Raw genomic sequence first — 5,887 nt, 5'->3', positions numbered from 1 at the left:
AGGCGGGGGAGGCGGAACGACCGGCGGCCGCGCCTCGCGCCCAGGGCGGGGCGGGGAGGGCCAACGGCCGCGCCCCGCGCCCGCCTCCTCACCGCCCCAGGGCGGCGAGGCCGCGTCAGGTGCTGCCGACCCCCGCAGTCGATCCTTCCTCCCAGGCTTCAGCGCCCCCAGAAGAGCTGGGGTCTGAGTGGATGGCAGTCCCTCCCCGCCGTAATTAGAGGGCCTCGCGTGATGGCCGCTTCAGCGGATCGAAGCGCAGGAGGTGGTGCGCGCCGAGGCGGAGTCGCAGTCTCGCGGGCGCTTGCGGGCTCCCTGCATGCACGCCGTGCCGGCGGCTGGGCCCAGCGGTGCAGCTGAAGGGCCGCGCAGATTCAGGGTGGAAGGCTGGCATCTTTCGTTGCAAGAAGGACCCGTGCCTCTCGCGGAGGCTGAATGCGTTCCACGTGGGATAGGGGCCATCTGCACGTCCTCTTTTGAAGCTGCGCTCACTAGCGGCAAAGGCAGCCAAGCCTAGTCAAAGCTCACACTGGGAGAAATTTGGGATGAGGCTTCTTGGCAGATTAAGTGGTGAGCCGCCCTGGGGAACGTGTTCCTACCCTCCTCTTGTACCAGCCCTGGTGCTGTTCCTCACTAGGTGGTAAACAGTCTAATAGGTAAATAGTAGCTGAGCCAACTGAGAATTTGGGGTGTGACTTAATTTTTTTTTAATTAAAAAACCCCACGTTTATTAGTATTCTAGATGCACAAAAGGAATTCACAGTCTCAGTCTCTCTGTCTTGCTCTTGTCCAAGGCTGAGACACATTAGTTTCTTGGACAACCTTGAAGCAAACTCCAGGAATTTCACCCTTCTGACCGGACCCAGTGACCAGAACTCAGTGCTTTTCTTGGTGAAGTTTAAGCAGCAATTACTGTGAATAAAGACTGTTTTGGGGGTTTTTTTGTAATTTTTTTAAATTTTATCTTTTGCTAAGTACCACCAAGGGGACAGTTTCCTCCCCTCTTGTTCACAGTTTTCTGCTCCCCTTTTATGTCAAATCTGATACTTCTCACCACAAGGTGAGTTGATTGAGGTCATTGATCTGCCAGGAAACTTTTTTCTTCACCACAGGCTTTGTTTCCCCAGCCAGATAAATTCACTTTGCTGCTAGGTGAGCTGCAGCTAGCTCTGATGAAACCCAAGTGCTGGATGTTCAAGCAGGGTGGGAGGGAGCAGAGCCATCCAGTTAGTTTAGCTGTGGTCAGACCTCCCAGGCAGCTTCTGCAGTTGAAACTGGACCCAGTGGATTGCAAGTGGCCTACAGCCAGTGTTGCCTTTTCTGCTCACATACTCCTTCCTCCCTATGAGCCTGCGTTAGAATGCATGGGACTGAGTGAGGAGCTGGTTCAGGGACATAGTGCGGGTGAAAATTAACTCGTTTATACCCAGGGTAAATTTTGACAATCATTACGCTTTAGCATTTGGATAAATTAGAGGGGTTTTACAGTTCTTCTCTAACAGCTGTTTCAAACTGGTGCCTCAGGTATTTTTTTTAAGAGTTGCTTCACAGCTTAAAAGCTACAAAATATTTTTGAAAACTTCTTTATCAGATAGTAACTGCTTGGGAGGAGTACTAGAAATTAGTACACCCTGTTGGCTATGTTCACAGCCGGTCTTTCCAAAGCATTGCTGAACTACCATAACTAATTCCAGCCTCTTGCCCAGAAGAGTGTGTAGCAATATTGTGCTGTGGTCCTGCAATGGGCTTTCTGAAGAAGAGTTTTCCTATATAACATTTTCTTCTTCAGTTACATCTCTGACTTTCTCGCATGGGCAGTGGCATTAGTGCTGTAACTTTAGTAGGGAATTATAATCAGCAGCCTGGAGAGCTAGAAGCCTCAGGTTAATTGATCATGAATGTGTCCCAGTGACATTTTGAAAGACCTTTGTCTGCCTTATTATTCAGGGCTAATTTTTTTTTAAAACTTGTACATTTTCACACAACAAAACCTTGGTTTGCTAGCAAGCTTTTTCACAATACATTGTTCTTCTAAGCTATTCCTTGAGATAACCCTTTTCCACTGACCTCCAATTACAGGCTCCTTGTAAAGTTTTTCAGCTCTACAAAGATTTCAGTCATGAGCTAGCTAGCTTGCTGAGACAGTTAAATTTCAGAGGCAATATTTACTGATGCTTAACCTAGCAATGGCAACTAGAATTCAACAGTTTAAACAGTAATTATGTCAGCATTACCAGGCATTTGGATAGCCTCCAAATCTGAAACAAACTACACTTCTTTGGTTCCTGTTATTTTCTCTAATGTTTACCAAGCCCTAGCTACCTATCTCTGTAGTGTTCCCTTTGATACTTTTCATTTAGCACTGAGTTTTGTTTTGTTCTCTAACACCATACAAAGCTAAGCCCTCTTAGGAATTAAGTCTGTGCTGCACACTGGGACAGTCTGTTTTTCTTCAGTAATTCCAAGCAGTGAAGGTGTGTTAGTCCACTGCTAGATACAGTTTTGTTTGCTCAAGTATTTCTCATTACTATAGCAGTTTTAATATGTAATTAACTGCTAATTCATATGTTGTTTGAGATTAATATATCATGAAATGTGTCATGTGGTATGACTTTGAAGTGGTTGGAGCTTTTCTGGTTTTTTAAGTTATTTTTGTGAGGGAATTACTAATCTAGGCAGGTTTTTTTGTGCTTGACTAATGTTATGGACTGCCATAATGTATGTCGATATTTTTGTTCGAACAGCTGTCACTGCTCTAAATTGCAGTATGTAAGCTTCAGTACTTTTGCTGAACCAAATATCAATCTAAATATTGTTAGTCTAGGGATAAGGAGTGCTTTTTTATTGACTTAGTTGTTTGCTAAGTTTTATAGTTCAGTAAACCCTATTTAATACCTTATCTTCCTTTTTTTTTTTTTCCAGTTAGCTACTTTTTTTGGAGAGAGCTAATGGAGCTTTCTATGACAAGTTGACACTTGTTTGTTGTTACAAAGAGGCGTGCATGCTTGAGCCTGTGCTGAAAACTGCCAAGGGCTTGCCCGACCGTGGGCAGTCAGCAGTGCTGTCCTGCGCTGGATGTTGCCCATGGGACCTGGCTCTGCAGAAGGCCTCTTGCCAATGTTTGGCACTGCCCGAGGACCCCTTCAGAGCCTGCACAGTCATAGGCTGTGTGGTGAAAAGATGCTGCTCGCAGCTGTTCACCATGGTTTCAGTGGGTGCTCATTTAATGAGTTTATAACTTCCCATGTATGCTCCATTTCTGCAGTGTCCTCATTTCCAGCTTTCAGTCTCCTAATGCTTTGTGAAAGCACTTGAAAAACAGATACCTTTCTACTACAGCTCAATGATAGATGACATTCATGGAACACTTTCTTTTCTCTGCATCAATATCCTCCATGTGGGATGGATTGAATTTCAAGGTGCCTGCAAAGGTCACAAGGGACTTTATTTCTTGTTATGTAGAAGTCATTTTTTCCTACATTATGAGGCTACAATTTAAACTTATGTAATTAACTTATATCATAAACTTATATAAATTTAACTTATATAATGAATGCCTAAGTATTTTGTAATGGGGGCTCCAAAATTAACCATCCAAAATCAATCAATTTTTAGCAAAGTATTACTAACTTTTCCATTTCTTACTGTCACAACTTGAATCTGAGCTGAGTTTTTAGTTCCAGCTCCTGTGAATGATGCACAGCCATACTGGGAGGGTTAGTTGCTTAATATTTACAGGCTACAGTGAGCTGTGATTATGAGGTGCTGATTATTTCCTTATTCCTGCCACTGTGGCAAACAGTGAATAGGTTCCCCTTGACTTCAGCTATGAAATCCTAATTACTCAACACTTGCTTATACTCAGCTTTAGACACTAGAATCTGTTTTATTAATAGAAAATATACTTGATTAAATTTGTTCACTACTCTCCTCTTTTCTCAGTTTCTGTGCCTCACTCTCTCATATGCTTTTCTCCTGCTTACGTCTATTTTCAGTTCTTTGTAGGGTGCTCGTTGCTACAATGCTTATTTGCACTATCCACAGAACAAGGAAGGAAGGAAAAAAAAAAAAAAAGCTAAACCTTGTTGGATGCTATAGAGCTCCTTTGGCTTCAGAAAGAGACTCCTACTCAGCAGGTTCAGACACTCGAGGCTTTGCAGGGTTTGCCAGCCAACAAGGATGTCTTGCTTTGACCCACGAGATGTCACCAGAGCATAACAAGCAACTGGAAGTTTGTATTAAATTGGGATTCAAGCTCACTGTACTGTTAGTTAAGAGGAAGGTACATGGACAGGGAGCATGGTAAAGCCCAGCAATCCTCAGGTTGGCTAACCATAGGATGCTCCAGGCTGCAGCATCTTCTGTGCAGACAGCCTCTTCTCTTTTCTCTTCCATTTTTTATGGTTTGATGGGAGATATCACTGTAATGCTACAAGGCAGCATGCTCCATTCTGGCTAGCTCAAGTGACAATAATCATACCACAAAACAACACTTACCTAATTACTCATGAATGGTAGAGATGGGATTCAGAGTGGATGACCTGTGGCTTCCATGAACCTGTGTAATAGGTCAGCTGGGTTTTTTCTTTTCTTATGTGTTTCACCTGACCCTTCCTACTGAAAGCCCCAATTAGGTGTTTTTCAGGATAGCTAAACTGAAGTCTTCAATCTTCAATTTCCAGTTTCAAATGCCCTTCTGTCCTGTTTTCAAACTCACAGCTACTACAGTTGCTACTAAAGGTTCATTTGCAGTATTACCATGGTGTTTCTGTAAGGTTTCAATCAGGTGAGACAAGCTGACCTGATCTAATTCATTGGTGCTGCCAATTCTGTTTCCCTCTCCTCCTTATGTGGCCTCCTAGCTCCACTGCCTCCCTTGCTCCAGCTCTGGTGCTCTTCTGACACTTCAGTGATGAATTTAGCTCACTAAGCCAGCAGAAAACTGTATTTTTCTGGGTGAGTTCTCTGCTGACTCACTGAGTAGAACTGGCTCATCAAGGAGTCATATTAGTACCAGCATTAGGACTAATGCAAAGGAAGGAATGAGGAGATAGTGAGCAACAGCTTGATCTCCATTCCCTACATGCTACACCTCAAATTCTCCTTCTGTTCCCTTCCCACTTGGCAAGGGGTGCAAGGTGTCTATTAGCCAGGCAAAATAATTTTTGTAAATTTAAGAACCAAGTCCATAATTTATGGAGATATAAATCACTGAACCTACTCATGGCAGAGTTCAGGCCATTCCATTTTTGTCCTCCCTGTCTGACAGTGGTTCAGGAGATGAAGGTCAGTGAAACACATGCTCTGGTACCACTTAAACTGTGCTAACATCAGCAGTTTATTGGTATTTTTTGAGATCTTTCCTAACTTCTGAGGGATGATGCTTACAATATTGTAATGCATCAGGATTTCTAGTTGGTCAGCTAGGTGAGCTGACTTGCTGTCCAGTCTGCAGCTGATTTGACACCTCTCTTCACTGAAATACTTTGCAATCACCAACCTCCAAAAAAGTGTCCTTCAAAGTGAGTGAACTGCTCCTGTGACCCTGGAATTTCCAAGAAAGTTTTGTCTAACGGATTACCCAGGTCCCTCCAAAAAGCAAGAAATCTAGATGTTCCAGGGTGCCTTTACTTTGCTGCACTGTCACAAGCTCTTTTATGTTCCTTTATGTTAATGACATTGCTTTTAAAAGATGAAAAAGGCGCAACCTGGCTATGAATAAACATGCCATGACTTGTTAGACAAAACCATATAGATAGTCCAGATTTGTATGCCGCACATATAGATATCTAATAGTGTAGACATACAGGAGATCTGCTACACTCCACAGAAGATGACAGGTGTGTTATTAGGGTAGCATGGAATGACAATACTATGTATGCAATTAATA

Source organism: Buteo buteo, chromosome 13 (assembly GCF_964188355.1).
Source record: "Buteo buteo chromosome 13, bButBut1.hap1.1, whole genome shotgun sequence".
NCBI classification, from domain to species: Eukaryota; Metazoa; Chordata; class Aves; order Accipitriformes; family Accipitridae; genus Buteo; species Buteo buteo.
This window is presented reverse-complemented; position numbering follows the sequence as displayed.